Source organism: Monodelphis domestica, chromosome 5, assembly GCF_027887165.1.
Source record: "Monodelphis domestica isolate mMonDom1 chromosome 5, mMonDom1.pri, whole genome shotgun sequence".
Classification (NCBI taxonomy): Eukaryota; Metazoa; Chordata; class Mammalia; order Didelphimorphia; family Didelphidae; genus Monodelphis; species Monodelphis domestica.
Genome location: NC_077231.1, coordinates 323,086,665 through 323,100,000, shown reverse-complemented (window position 1 = coordinate 323,100,000; position 13,336 = coordinate 323,086,665). Strand labels below are relative to the sequence as shown.

General features: G+C 46.4%; 1 protein-coding gene across 1 annotated transcript in view; it reads right to left on the bottom strand.

Annotated features, from left to right (window-relative positions):
* The window catches only part of THSD7A (thrombospondin type 1 domain containing 7A), a 360,671-nt gene that overhangs the window by 318,480 nt on the left and 28,855 nt on the right, over positions 1-13,336 (bottom strand). The gene's annotated exons all lie outside the window — the stretch shown is intronic.

Sequence of the window (13,336 nt, the reverse complement as noted above, 5' to 3'; positions counted from 1 at the left end):
AACGACGTGGAACTCTACTGGAACAGCCACGAAACGGGAACATCACAAGAGGCAGCTGGGAACGATCCCCTTGTCCAATTGAAACGGCATTTCAGGGGGTCGTGGGAGAGGGTCCTGCCTTGGAAGGGCAGAATTTCTGGGGTGATTGCGGTAAAGCCTCCATTTCAGGGATCCGACCACTTCCAATGAGACCTTCGTACCCTCTCATTCAGGGCTTAAAATAAAGGCACGCATTGTTGGAAATGAAAATGCTGACGGGTCGTCATGAAGGGAAACATATTGAACGATTTGGTAATGAAAATCAAATTAGTGCAGAGCCTTGGCTCGCGCAGCACATTAGCAAGTGAAAGGATCCGAGAGGGGCCTTTTCCAGGGGAGGGAGGTCACCGGCCCACAGTGCTACTCCCTTCTTGGAGCTCCAGGAGCTTCTGTACCTGGTCTATGGATGGGGAGAATACAAGGAAGCTAAGCCCAGATTATAAACAGGCAGAGCCCAAAGGACTTAGAGTGAGGGGCTGTCGGTTCAAATCCCTCCTCGGACACTTATTACGTGATCCTCGCCCGATGGTCTGCCCAGAGCCTCAGTTTCCTCACCTTCATAAACAGCACCTGTGAGGCTGCAGATGCTACACAAGGCTAGGAAAAACTGAAAGGAAAATGCAAAGGAACGTAAGTCATCTTCTTTCCAGACAGACTTCCAGAATGGATGGCGAGGCAGGCAGTCCAGTCCACTTCCAGATGTCGTCATGACAACCTCAATTCTATTTTATTTTAGTAAATGTCTCCTTCCAAAAGGTCTGAACAAGAAGTGAAAAATAAATCTCTGGCTCAGAAGACAAATCCAGAGTCTTCTTCTACCATCTTGGAAATCTTGTCATTAGAGAGAAGAATCCTAGCAAAGAAGCCCAGCTGGTTCAAGTTTCATCCCTCCTGGCTGGCTTTGTAGAGGAAAGTTCCTAGGAGCAGTGTCCACTGGGAGAAGGTAGGGACAATGAGGTAGCATAGTTGATAAGATGCCAGGTTTGAAGTCAGGAGGACTTGGGCTCAAATTTGGCCTTAGACACTTCCTAGCTGTGTCACCCAGGGCAAGTCACTTAACCTCAATGGCATAGTCCAAGCTTGTCACACTAAGCCAAAAGGAGGGTTTTTAGAAAATAATTTTAGAAAATAAAAAGAAGGTACGTGTATCTCTTGCAAAGTCACGGGGGCAACATTACAGTATTTACTGTAATCCATTATGTTATACCTGCTGGAGGAGCCACATAATCAATTTAACCTCGGAATCTGTGCCAGGAAAAATTTTGTGTCTCCCCATGGCCTCAGCTGCTCCTTCTCCCCAGACAGGGAACAGAAAGGAGATGAGATGGTGGCCAGATCCCATCTGCTAGAGTTTCTGGGAATCTCCAACCTGCTGCCAGAGTGCAACTGCCTTAACTGAGTCACCCCAGGTGCCAGGGAGTTATTTCTCTCCTCATTTCAAATAGATCTTCATTTGCTTTTATCTCAAGTTGTCCTTAAAAAATAATTCCTTTCTGTGTGTCATTGCAAATTGTTCTGGGAAGTCGGTAGGACGTGAGTCTTAGTTAAAACAGCAACTGCCTAAAGTGTAAACCCCTGAACTCTCCTCAGAAGTCCCGGCTCTATAGCACACACAGGAAATGCCTAAGATGTACGTTTGAATTATCTAATGGTTTCCCTTCTTACATTGTAAGCTCCTTGAGGCCAGGGGGCTCACTCTGTTCAGCATCTGGCTGGCTTCCTGGCACAGAGCTAAAGCTCAGTGAATAGACGTCTGCATTCCCTCCTGCTCTGGAACAATCCCGCTTCATTTCCCGAAGCGTCCCTGTACAGAGTCTAGAGCAGAGAACGCTGGCTCCATCTCAGGTGCCAAGCCAACGATGGACCAAAACACTGCAGTGATCCCAGCTTCTAAAAGCCCTGGGAATGCGAGAAGAAGGTAATAGTGTCTCAGAGTTTGGAAACCCGACTTGCCAAATATCCTTGGGGACCCAGCTGTATAATTGGAAATCTGTTACCCTAAAAAAGAACTACATTTCCCTGGTGCCCATTGACTTCCTGCCATGACGCACTTCCTGAAGACAGAGGATAAGTGAGGGGGCGTTGAGGCTCTGCCTCTATTTCGCATGATGCAGTAATCAGCGGTGATGGTGGTAAGGTGGGGATTTTAAAATGGCTGATCAGCCTTGGGCATGTGGTTTTTACTTTGTATCCTCTTTATTCCTTGATTTCTGATGATCTTTAATAAACCTCCTAAAATAGAATATTTTTATTATTTGAGATCTAATTTTAAATTTTACCAGCTCTATGTGTCTCAGGAGGACAAAAAAGGTGCAAGCAGTGAGTTCAAACGGAAAGAGGAAAGTATGTACCATGACCCCAAAGTGCAAGGAGCTCTAAGGAACACCCATCAATACCATTGTCTGAGGGGAGATCCCAGTGGCCTTTGGAAGAGAATATCTCAATACGTCAAGGATCTGTGATTTCCTTGGGGTGGGAATTGGCCTGGTAACACATGTAAACTTCAAAGAAGTGAGCCTAGAACAGGCTCAGCGACTTGCTGAGCATCCCAAAGCTACTTGGTGCCAGAGGTAAGATTTCAGCGTAGATCTTCCTGATTCCAGAGCTACCACTTAGCTGCACCAGCTTCCATCACACCCCCAATAATTCAGTAACACTTAAATAATAGCTCATATTTGAGGGACAATATGGTGGGGAGGACAGGATTCACATGTCTTCTCTGCCAGGTGACTGTGGACAAGTCCCTTGATCAGAAATGTAGAACTAGAAGGTTGAGAGCCAAGAGTGGTTGTCCTTTTTTCAGGTAGGGAAACTGAGGTCCAGAAACACTAAGTGGCTTGTCCAAGATTGGTCACAGAGAGAGCCAGGGGCAGAGGTAGGACTGAATCTAGGTCCTCTGACTCCCAATCCAGCACGGGCTCTGTCTACCAAGCTTTATGGTATCTGACCTTTTATTGATTTGTCAATTATTCTTCACCTCCACGCCTGTGAGTTGTTGCTGAAATTTGAAGATTTTAAAGCACTTCCCGGACACCTTCCCATTTCAGCTTGCGAGGCAGCCACCTTCCCCATTATCATCCATATGAGCTCCGAGGACTTGGATTCAGATCCTGCCTCTGCTGCTGATTGCCTCGTTGATACGGTCCAAGGCAACTGACAACCCTGGGCTTCACTTGCTTCCCCTTGGAATGGGGGACCTGGGCCAGGGGAGCCCGATAAGCTCAGGAGAAAATCGACTCAGAACATCAAGGGAAGAAATGCCTAGACTGGGCTTCCCTTGGTTGACCCTTTCCCTGAGAGGCGGCCACAAGTTCAGGAGGCAGCAGCCACAGACAGACAGTCCTGCACAATGACAAAGATGCTGAAGGGATTCAATTATTTCCTCATCTACTGAGCCACAGAAGCCCGGGAGACAATCCTCCTGACAGCAGGGACAAACCTGACCCTTGGAACCTTCCTTACTGCCTTCAGAAGAGAAACCAGAAAGGAGAGCCAGCTCCCATCCCCAGTGTTGGGGTACACAAAGAGCATTTCACGTTTACTCAGGAATTCACTAGGCAGGCAATTCATTCAAAGAGTCAGATGCCTTGAAAAGATAATTTGTTGTCAACATTTTTTAAAATTGACATTTTTTTCTGCTAATGACAGCTGTGGCCTTTGATTGTGCCTTGATTTGTTAGAAGAAGGTCATGGAACTGATAGGAGCCTGTCTTTAGAAAGGACGGAGCAGCTTACAAAGCCCCGGTTCCATGATAACTTTGTGAGGGAGCAGTGAAGGTGCTATGTTCCATTTACAAATGGGGAAACTGAGGCTCACGGAAGCAAACTGACTTGCCTAGAGTCACACAACTGGTAAAAGGTAAGGCTAGGATCCAAACCCAGGTCTTCTGGCCCCAAGTCCAGACGTCTTTCTTCTCACTGCACTACCAGACACCTAGTGACCCCAACACAAAAATATCAACTTGACCCAGAAATACATGGAATTGGCTGCTTTCTACTAAGTCACTAGCTAACTGTATAAACCATTTAAAGGGAAAAGCAGAGGAGCATAGAGTGGAATGCACTTGAAGGCAGAGACTACTTCGTTTGTATCCCCAGTTTCTGGCATCTCAATAAATGTTGGCTAAATTGGACAGACGAGAGGGAAGGGGGCTGCATTGGGGATTCAGAAGGTGCTAGTTTTCTCTCCTGCTTCCTAGCTGTGCTCCCTTGTGCAAGGCTCCTCAACCACTTGGGACCCCCAGATTTGACTTCTCTGGTGCCCTCAAGCTCCCACTTTATGGTCTTTCGCTGCTGAGCCACCTCATCTATTTGATTTCTGCAGAAAAGTGACTTTGGAGCAAGAGTCGAAGCCCAAATCAGATCAGCTGCTTCTGGTGGCCGGATAAAACATGAGGAATTCACGTATGGACTTTCCCCTTTGTAAGAGAATTCGCTCGTTGATACGCGATCGTGTGATACCGAATCACAGACTTTGGGGAGCCAACAGAGAGGCTGCTGAATCCCAACTAGCTGAGGATGCCCTTTGCAAAATCCCCAAAGGGCGCCTCTACCTTTGCTGAAGGGGGCCGGAGAGAATGGCCTCACTGTCTCCCAGGGCACCCCATCCCAGTGTGGAGAACTCCATGGGCAGCAAAGCTTTCTCAACATCCCACTTAACATTTCCCATAGACATACTCTAAGGTAAGAAATCCCGATGGCCGCCATTGTCAGTCACTCAGTCATCATGCGTTTATGACGCCCTCACTGGGGCAGGGACTACATTAAGCACGAAGGATGCAAGGAAAGAAAAGAAATTCTCTTCCCTCACAAAGCTCACATTCAAATGAGACAGCCTATGTGTGAATAGCTAGATAAATTCAAGATAAAGATAGAAGAGAAGGAAGGTAATCCTCAAAGCAAAGCTCTACCAGTATAAAGAGAGGGGCAAGAGGCAGCTAGGTGTCTCAGTGGATAGAGAGCCAGACCTGGACATGGGAGGTCCTGGATTCAAATTTGACCTTAGATACTTCCTAGCTGTATGACCCTAGTCAAGTCATCTAACTCCACTTGCTAGCCTTTGCCACTTTTCTGCCTTGGATACTTTCTAATAGAGTATCTAGGATGGAAGGTATGGATTTTTAAAAAGAGGGGGAGAGGGAGACTGGAAAAGGTCTTCTGGAGAAGATAGGATTTGAGTTGAGACAAAGGAAAGCCAGGGAAGAAGAGTATTCCAGGCATGAAGGACTGCCAAGGTAAAGGACAAGGAGCCAGAAGGCAGAGTGGTTTGTTCAAAGAGGAGCAAGTAGTACATTGTAGTGGGGTTGTAGTAGGCATGGAGGGGAAGGACATTTAAGAGACTGGCAAGGAAGAAGGTTGTGAAGACCTCTAAATGCCAACCAGAGGATGTCAGCCTGGATATCAGAGGCAAAAATGGAGTTGGGGAGTTGGGGGAGGTGCCTTCACGTCAGGAAAACCGATTTCACAATTGTGTGGAAAAGTAGTCCAACGAAAGGAGACTCGAGTCAGGGAGTCTGAGCAGCCAGACAAGGGGGGATTAGGACTTGCATTTTGGTGATGGCTTTTCAGGTGAGAGAAGGAGGCACATAGAAGAAAGGCTACAAACAAGAGATGACAGCGTTTAACAACAGGTTGGATAACTGAGGAGACAAAGAGAACCCTGAAGATGTCAGCCTATGTGAGTAGGTGACCTTTACAGTAAGGGGGAAGTCAGGAGGAAGAAGGCTTTGGGAAGAAAGATCATGAGTTGTATATTGGAAATGTTGATGTGGAAAAGCCAATGGGATGTTTGGTTCTAGATGTCCAAAAGGCAGTGAGTGATTCATGACTATAGGTCAAGAGAGAGATGCAGGCCATGTAGAGATTTGGGACTCATTTGCAGAAAAGAAATGATGGAACTTGTGGAAATGGGTGAGATGACCAAGCGAGATAGTCTAGAGGAAGAAGAGGAGATTAGATGGAGCCTTGTAGATATATAAGGTTAGGATCCATGGTCTGGAGGACCAATTAGCTAAGAAGAGTCATACAGGACAAGAAAGCCAGGCACGAGGGGTGCCACACAAATACTGGGAAGAAACAGCATCCAGGAGGAGGAGGATCATTGACAGAGTTCAAGGTGGCAGCGAGATCAAGAAAAGCGACTGCTGAGAAATGGTCATTTGATCTGTCAGTGAAGCGATCACTGGTGATTTTGCTTCAGTTGAATAAATACTTAGGAAGGCAGATTATAGAGAGGCAATAAAAAAGGTGAGAGGAGAAAGCAGAAGGAAAGCTCTGCGTGGAGATGGCTTTCTCAAGGGGTTTGGTTTGGAAAGAAAGGAGAGTTATAGCTCCTGGGGACAGTTGAATGAAGTGAAGACTTTGAAGGCAGGTGGAGATATGGGCAACTTTACAGGCAGAAAGGAAATAGTCAGGAGGTGGAAAGTCAGATAAAGATAAATGAGAGGCTGAGAATAACAGAGGGACCAACTTACTGGAAAAGCCAGGCTGGGTTGGGATGAAGAATGCGCGTAAAAGTGTTTGCCTTGGGAAGGAAAAGGCTGCCTCATCATGTCAGGAATAAGTGGGATGAGATAGTGCTGTTAGACATCTGAGTGATGTGAGATGAGGAGAGAAAAGGGAGCTCTCAGGGAATGGTGGCCCCCTTGTCAGTGAAATATGAGGCAAAGCTCCCAGCTGAGAGGGGGAGGGAAGAGGATGCCATTGGAGGATTGAAGAAGGATGAACGTTTGGCAGATATTCCACGGTTGGGGGACAGTGATCTCACTGGGGAGAATAACCAAGAAGATTGGTTTGCTACAGTGAAGGCCCAATGGAGACTGTTTTGGATGGAGCCAGCCTGATTGGATGATTTTATCCAGAATACGAGAGGCAATCCAGAAGGTTCCTATTTCTCACTGAGCAGCTCATTCTTGATCTCTTACTAAAACTGGGAAGTCACTTCCAGGCCTGGGAGGACATATTGACAGAAAAAGAATGCTCATTGAAGAGTCTCCTGAAACCAGATTCAGGGCTAAGCAATCTGCCTTCCTCCTCTGCCTCCGTCTTTGACAGCAGGGCATGAGACACAAAGATTTAAATCAGGTCAATCCCCTTTAATCCATGGAATGAGCTCAAGGCACCATTGCTAAAGAGTCTGGACCTACGTTTAATCGGATTTCATTTTTAGTATGTTTCTGTATCAGTGTCTAAACCCCAAGAATCAGTGGTGAGGTGCTAATTTCAGTAAACCAAGGCAAGCAGGCAGGCACTTTGTCAGGGAGACACAAGCCCTTCCCTCCCTCCTCCTATCGCCATCCCTGCCCCTGTTCTCTCAGGGACACAAACACACAAAGGATCTTTGGCAGGGTGAGCACAGAAAAGGGCCTTGGTGTCAGAGCTAGGGATGGGAGTGCCCCCTCCTGCACTGAATTCTATTTAGCCTTGGCAGACAGAAATAGACCAGACAGGGAGGTTGTCTGTCTTAAGTTCACCAAACAATGGAGTAATTCTATCCTCCCTGTGGGGCTACCCAAACAAGGACAGGGAAGAGATGAGGGTTACTTATCTTCAGGCCATTTTGAACACCTACTGTGTGCTAGGCACTGGGCTAAGCCAAGTCCCGGAGAGGCGCAGAGGCTGAGAATCTTCTGTTTTGTTTTGTAGAGGAGAGAAGGAAGGATTTTGCAAACATCCTCAAAATTCAGAGATTCGTTAGAAAACTCCAGTGAACGGATGCGAGCCGATGTTAGCAGAAACAGAGAGCGACAATCACTACCCAGAGTGATACAAGAAAATGGCTAAGGGGAATTCCTAATGTGGTGAGTCATTGCACGGATACAGATGGACAACTCGGCAATTGATGGTCTAACCAAGGCCACCTAATCAGCGTGTGACCGTCAGGACTTCAATTCAGGCTTTCCTGACCATGTAGGCTTTCCGTAGACATGATCCTGCCTCTCACAAAATGACCATAACAAGTAAACAAGCAAAGTCTCCAGAGTAAAAGAGCATATCTGCACTTGGTCCCTGAGGCTGGACCAGGGAACATGCCTTTCTATTCTAATCCCAGTGGGGAGGGGAGGAAAGGAGGGATGCGCGATACAGAAGCCAGGAGGCACTGTTCATTGGACTGGCTCTTTCGAGCTCACTTTTTTTCTTTCTTTCTTATGAGAAAAACATCAAATTATGGACTCTGATGCAGGGCATATGGGGGGAAAGTCTGCTCTGAAGATAAAAGTATCAAGAAATGGTGGTTTTTTTTAATGTTCACACCCATATTTTTATGGACTGACAACACTTCCCATGGCTTAGGAAGACCTCAGAGCCTGATTTCCACAAATAAAAGAAACACTTAGCTTTCCAGTGAGTTAATTGGGATGAATTTGGAGATGCTATGATGATTGAGGCAGCTTTGAAGAGCATTTGGAGGGGATGGGAAGACTGAGGAAGTTTCAGAGTGGAGTTGGATCCCTCCTTCCAACCCACAGAGACTGTGACCCCCTGACCTGGTTTAGAATGGACCATTGGGATCATCTTGTCTGATCTCCTCATTGCTTCGAATGGAAACAGAGGGGCTGAGATGTGGGTGATCTGTACAAAGTTGAGCTGAGGAGGGAGAGGGAGAGCCCCAGCTTCTTGAATTCTGCCCCCCAAGGGGGTGTCCTGCTTCTTCACCACTGAAGCCAAGTGCATGTTGGCTGTGATTCCTAAGCATCAGGAGACCCAGGGAAGCATTGATTCCCGATAAACCGATCTTCCTCTTCTTTGACTCGGGAACATCCTGGCTTCTCCTGAAGAAGAGTAACTGATCAATCCACAAGCATTAATAAGGGTCAGGGGTGGTGTGCCGTGCTCTGATGGGAGAACAAGAAAAAATGGGCTTTGCCAGCAAGAAGCTTCCACTCTAGTCAGTCTGACTACAAGTCTTTGTGCCATTTATGAAGTGCTTCCCAGGGTCAGACACTGTGCTAAGCCCTGGGGATACAAAGAAAGTAAAAATCAGAATGTCCTGGGCCTCCAGGAATCTGTATTCTCATTAGGGAGATGGAATGGAAGGATCTGGGTCTGGGCCAACCATATATGGAGTAGAGGAAGCTCATCAAAAAGGAGAAGGCGCTGGCTGCTGAGAGACACCGGGAAACTCTCCTGCAGAAAGGGGGAGTCTAACAGGTCAGAGGGTGAACAGCCTCCAGGAGCACATCCTTCTCTGTGCCTGGACATCTGGGGGAGACCTTGAGGGCATTCAGCTAACCTCCCAGAGGCTTAGTCTTCTCTTGTATAAATGTATGAATTGTCTATGTAATCACCCACGTCCTGTCTTTCCCAACTCTGTGGTCCTTCTTAAAGGAGTGTATTTTTTGAGATGTGTATGCAATGCACTTTGTAAACATTATTGCCTCTATTGGCAATGGTTTATTTCTTTAAAATAGATGGAAAACTCGATCCAAAGTCAAGTGTCACCACCCCCAACATTTCAGAGCACGGCAGCCTCCAGTTCCAGGAGCATCTTGTCCAATGGGGAAAACCGCCTTCTGGGGCCACACTTTGTGTCAAAGATGAATGTTCCGCGTGCTCTGGGTCCTTGCTCTGAGACTTGTTCTCTCGTCCTCCTCAAAGTCTCACCCTTGGGGACTCCCAATCTGGAGCCCGCTGGGATGATGGGGCAGAAGCACTGAAGAGAGTATTTCCAAGCTGAAAGAAACGGCTTGCATTTGTGAATTTGCCGTCTGGCACTGACATCATGCTAGCCTTGTTTCAATAACTTTTTTTTCTTTTCTTTAAGATGAAAAAAGGCTCAAAAAACAACCCACACACCCCCTTGCCCTCAAGCGTTTGTTCCTGCTCATTTTCTTTGGGGAAAACAGTTCTGGTTTGAAGTGGGATGGAAAGACCATTAGCTAAACCTTGACAGAACGTTCTTCCCTTTGTCCCAACTGCCTCTCAGCTGACAAGTCTGTGTCTCTCCTTGAGGCTCGCCTAGGAAACTTTGCAGTCTTATTACAAGGAGGGAAGGCACACACGCACTTGTGAGTTCTCTGAAGTAGGCAGTCGTGTGTGGTGGGGCAAAGACCACTGTACGTGGAGCGCTGGCAACCGGAGCTCCAGCTTCTAACTGGGTAGCAATTTACTCCTTCTCAGGTTCCTTCTCTGCAAAATGAGGGCATCGGACAAGATCCATTTAGGAAGTTCTTGCAGTCCAGGCACTGCACTCTACTGGAGATACAACCATCTTAGGCTCAAGGAGCCTCCATTTGTTGAGGAAGGTATCACGTTCCTCTACATGGGAGTGTGAAGCTGAGCCCGCTTTGGCCCCAGGAGTATGTACGACTGCACGACTGAGAGAAAGATAAGTGTGCTGTGGCCCAAAGGAGCACATTGGGTGGAAGAGCTTTGGAGAGGAGAGACACTCTCCTTCACACATTCCAATTCCCACTTGCCTCTCGAGACATCGGGGAAGGGCTCTTGGGGGGATCAGGGCTTCTCTCCTGCTGGAGCTGAGAGCTCATCTCACTCCCATCTGAAGAACGTCTTCACTCTTGGGTATTTCTAGCACCCATTAACCTATGGAACTTCTTCAATGGCTGCCCATCATTTTGCTTGGATAAGTGGACTTCCCCACTATTTGTTCTTTGTGACAGGCGTTTGCATTAACTAGCATTTGGTAGGAAGGAGTGAAAGTGAAGGATCTGAGGTTGGGGCCACCCTCCCCTTTTTAAGGAAGAACCATCCGGAAATCAGCTTTGTGACTGTTTGGAGAGCGGAGGGATGCCCTTCTGGTCTGGCATCCATCTCTGGGAGGAGAACACGTTGGCCTCCACCCCTCCTCCTCTGAAAACAGGTAAGACAGTATCTCTTGGAGAGGGATGGGTGAGATTCCAAACATCTCTATCAATGTCTCCCGCAAGCCCTCGTCCATCAGTCTAGGAAGGGATACACCCTCATCCTGTATGTCTTACTTAAACATATAGAAAACAAATTCCGGTGATTTATGGTTGGGGAGGGGGGTGCGAGCATGTGAGGGAGGGGGTCGGAAAGGCCTCTCCTACAGTGAGTTTTGAAAGCATCTGAGGCTTCAAGGGGAGGTCTGATTATACATAATCCGGGGATGCTCTTTAGTGTGTGGATTGTCATAAGAAGGTTCTTTTGCTTTGGGGGAGAGCGTTTCAGGCTCTACTTCCTTTTTATGTAGATTACACTGGCATGATTTATCCTGTTTACTTGCAGTGGCTTTTTACTCTATCATATGCAAAATAAAACCACTCCATCAGCCTGTAGAATGATATTAATGCTCAGCTAATAAAGCGATTGCATTTTGCATGGGAACAGATAATGTATTTTGTGAGAAAATGAAGACATTTCTTTGGGGACTCTTAGATCTCATCAATCCTGTTTAATGAGTACATTGGCCCATGGCCTGTGAACACAGTCCTCCTACATCAGGCTGCTCTGTTAGCAAACAGAAAGAACCCTGGCTTTGGAGTTAAGAGTTCCTGGGAGTCAACTCACCTTCTACTACTCAGTACTATGTGTCCTTGGGGGAAGATATGGGCTTCTCTGAGCCTCGGTTTCCTTCTCTGAAAAATGAAGGGTTTAGACTACATCATCTCTGAGTTCCCTACCAGCTTCTAAATCGGACCCCCATAATCCATAACATAGCTGACATTGATCTCCCCATTATACAAGGAGGGTTTGGACAGGATGGACCTTTAGGTCACTTCCAGCTTTAAATTGGGGAGTTTAAACATTGCCTCACACATTTTCTATCTGCGTAACTTGGGCAAAAACACAACCACCCCAAGCCTCAGTTTTTCTAGCTTTATAATGGGAATCATTATAGCTTCTCTCTCATAGGGTTGATATGATGTTCAAATGAGGTCATGCACATAAAGAGTGTTGAAAAACTAACAAACCATGAGAAAGAACTATTCCTATTGTTATTGTTCTTAGTAAAAAAATACAAATAAAAAATCAAAGTTTATTATGGATATTTAGAACCTGGTCATAGCTAATAGAAAAGGAGCCCATATTTAGAAATCTCGACAACTTATTGAGGAAACAAAGCAGGCTATATAACCTTTGATGGCAGGCTGTTTATATTCAGCCCCAGCAAGACATGGCCTGGCATCTGGAATGATGTACGTGAAGCTGGCTATCTTTCATGAGCCAACTGAGGATGAATCCCCATGCTAGAGAGATCCTGGAAAATGCTGCCAATAAATGATCTGGAAACAGACCATCATCACAGGTCAAACTCTTATTCATGATCCACATAAATACAATAGTGACTCATAAGAAAAAGACTTTTGAAATCAACGTCCCCCTCCCCAACACTCATCTTCAAGCTACACGGAACAAAAAGCTTTCAAAGTAGAGCCCTGAATGAAGAGGTCAAAGTGAAATGGGAACGGAGGGGGGCACATTTCATTTCTGTTGTCCTGCAGGCTACTGGAGGGCTGCAGAAGATGCTTTCAGTCAGCCTAGAGAGAGAGGATGCAGCTACCTCCTGATATTGTTATTCAACTATACAAAAGGAAGTTATTTTACCACCCTGTGTGAATCCATCAAATACTGAACATAGAAGATTCCTCTAGGGAAAAAGATGTGTCTCAGCACCCTTTCTACTTGACTCCCTCAAAAAGAGGAGAATAATGAGATCTTAAGAATCATAACAACTGACACCAGGACTTCCTTCTTCACAGATTTCAACTGTTAAGAAAGAAATCCACCTCAAACCCAGCCCATCCTTCCTTCCTCTTTCCCAAGTCTTCCACTTCTATTCTCCCTGGCTGAGGCAAGAGTTTACCAGGGTCATGGCCAACCAGCTCTAGGAGGCCACCTCTATTCACAGGAGTAGATAGTAAAGGAAGCCAAATTGAAGGAAAGTCCAGGAATAAATTGAATGTGATGCTGCAAGAAACAGTGTTGGAGTGTGGCCAACTACCACTAGGTGTGGGGCATAATTATTGTTATTGATTCTTTGAAAATAGATTACCCACAGCTGAAAAAACCCAGTAGTAGATGGCAGTAACCTTCAATGCTTCCCACAAGTGGCCCAGAGCAGAGTCATTCAGTGTGGCAGCCTTTGATCTGCAGAATCAGTGACCATGAGGGTGATGAGGCCCACTGCTGGGAGCCATCAGGCCATGATGCCTTGACAGAGTCACGTGTGATAGCTAAGGAGGCCACAGAGAGGCCTTTGGCAAGATGTGATTGCCCACTCAATCCCCCTTGCAAGACCTCTCTCATCAATATCTCTTACCTATAGAATTGATATGATTATTATTCCCCCTAGTCTCAGAAGGAATAATGCAAAAGC